The sequence below is a fragment of the Peromyscus eremicus genome, chromosome 19 (assembly GCF_949786415.1).
Source record: "Peromyscus eremicus chromosome 19, PerEre_H2_v1, whole genome shotgun sequence".
Taxonomy (NCBI): Eukaryota; Metazoa; Chordata; class Mammalia; order Rodentia; family Cricetidae; genus Peromyscus; species Peromyscus eremicus.
Genome location: NC_081435.1, coordinates 36339553 through 36341907, shown reverse-complemented (window position 1 = coordinate 36341907; position 2355 = coordinate 36339553). Strand labels below are relative to the sequence as shown.

The 2355-nt window shown below is 40.6% G+C and overlaps 1 pseudogene; it reads right to left on the bottom strand.

Moving 5' to 3' along the window:
• Window positions 1-487: 487 nt before the first annotated feature.
• LOC131896165 (small ribosomal subunit protein uS4-like) lies at window positions 488-993 on the bottom strand (annotated as a pseudogene).
• Window positions 994-2355: the final 1362 nt, after the last annotated feature.

The window sequence follows — 2355 nt, the reverse complement described above, 5'->3', positions numbered from 1 at the left end:
CAAAGTTGGAATAATGACATTATTTATGTCATATGACAACTATAATGATTGAATAATGTACATTGAGTTGCCCAGCATGTAACTAGCAGTCAATAAATGTCAGCTGTAATTATCCTGAAGTCTGCCTTGTCCTCCTTGGACTATTGTTCTTTTCTCTCAGTGAGTTCCTAAGCCATACACCTCAGGAAGTCTAGGGTGTACCTTACAACACCCAATTCTCTCTCTCTCTCTCTCTCTCTCTCTCTCTCTCTCTCTCTCTCTCTCTCTCTCTCTCTCTCTCTCTCCCTCCCTCCCTCCCTCCCTCCCTCCCTCCCTCTTTTCCTCCCTCCCTCTCTCCTCTTTTTCTCTTTCTTTCTTTCTTTCTTTCTTTCTTTCTTTCTTTCTTTCTTTCTTTCTTTCTCTCCAAATGTTAATCCTGTTTTATTAGTCATCTGGAAAACTAGACAATCCTCCAGTCCAGGAAATGTGCCCTTAACCCTCTTCCCCCTTATGATCTGTTCCTGTGCTGCCCTGGCCCTTTTTTGGCATCCTTCCACTTCACATGGCCTGCGTAGCCATCACTATAAGGAGAATGGAGGGAGAAGTTAATGTGCTTCTGGAGTCTGGACAATGAAGGAAGGGATGTCTATCACCTGCTTGCAGACCCAGGTAGCTTATAAATGAGCACATGGGTGTGGTGAATAGATTTAGCCAGGCCCAGCTTAAAAAACCTGGTTCTGCAGCAGCCTCTCTGAGAAATCCTCACTCTTTTGACCCAAGATGTAATCCAGCTTCATCTTGTTCTCATCGCTCCAAGGCAAACAAGTCGCCGCAGCAGGCCATTGCCTTCAGAAAGAAGCCATGACCCCTTCTCTTCTGGGCAGCCTTGCAGATCTTGGCCAGAGTAAATTTGACACTCCACACTACTCATTTGTTTCAGAGCCCACACTCTCCGATCATCTTCAGTTCCTGGTCGAGGAACGACTTTTCCAAGGGTCTCTGTGGGGTCACATAGATTTAGCAATAAGCCCAGCTCTTGGCAACTGGCGTGTTGACTCCTCTAGGGCCACTACACCTATACACTTAAGTCCATGACAAAGATCACCCAATTTCTGAATTAGTGACAACCTTCTTTTAACTTTTGTCTTTAAATATTTTTTTAAAAAAAATCTTTCATTTAAAGCAAATGAATATTGGAGTATAACTATATTCATAATTTCAGGACACCACCAACATCTTGCTTACACCAGACAAGCTTTGAGGTTTTTAATTCAAGACATGGACCACCACGCCATTGCTTTGTCCTTGGTGAGCATGGACATGGACAGGTGGCATTGCATGGTCTAATATCAAATGCATTGAGATGGACTTTCCATTTCCACAATGAAGCTAAATGAAGTATATAATCAGCAAACTTTCAGACCTGCAGTCCACCAGTACCTGCAGTCCAATGCCCCACAACAGATGTCTGAACCTGCAAGTTAGGACCCTAGCCGACAGAAGTTAGCTTTTTCCTAGATGTACTTATGTGTGATAAAGTTTAAGCTATAGATTAGCCATAGCAAGAGATTAGCAACAAGTAAGGAATTAAACAATAATAATAATCTACGGAAATCAAAAGGGCAGCCGCAGCTCTACTTTTGAACCCTGATGCCATGTTTAAGATAAAGGTGAGTTGGACAGAAGCACTGGAAAACTATGGCAGTCAAACTGACAATGGAAATGACTGCCAAGTGACTACCAGGTGGGTCACAAATACAGTAAGGACACTTTGGACGAATGATTCACACCTTAGGTAATACAGCACAGGAATTCACGATGCCATTCACAATAGCATACAACTCTAAACAATGATTGCTTATTTGCAGCATTCCCATTTAATATTTTTAGAATACGTTTAATCTCAGGTAACTGACCCATTGGAAAAAAAAAAGAAAGAAAAAAATTAATAAGAGGGATTGTAGCCCATTTCATCATCTGCAATTTAAATAAAGTATTTCTCCTCTCTCCAGGTAGCTTTTTCATATGTAAGTGAGGGCATTTATCTACATTTAAACCTTTTCATCTAAGGTTGCTGGACCCTACAACCGAGCTTTCCTATTCTACGCCACTAAACAATTCTAACTATTATCTTAAAATGTATTCAATAAAATAAACAATCTATAGAGTGGGCAAGAACTTAAGAATGTAACTTTTAATACAACAGAGGTTTATGTATTGTCTTTTTTTTAATGTGGAGCAAGTTTGTCTTTAGAAACCAGATGTATCGAGAATAAAGCAACTTCCCTTCTCAGCTTATCTACAGTCTTGGGTTATACCTCTTGGGCTAATATAATCACGGACAGTTTCTGCTTTTATTCTTCAAAGCTTCCTGTC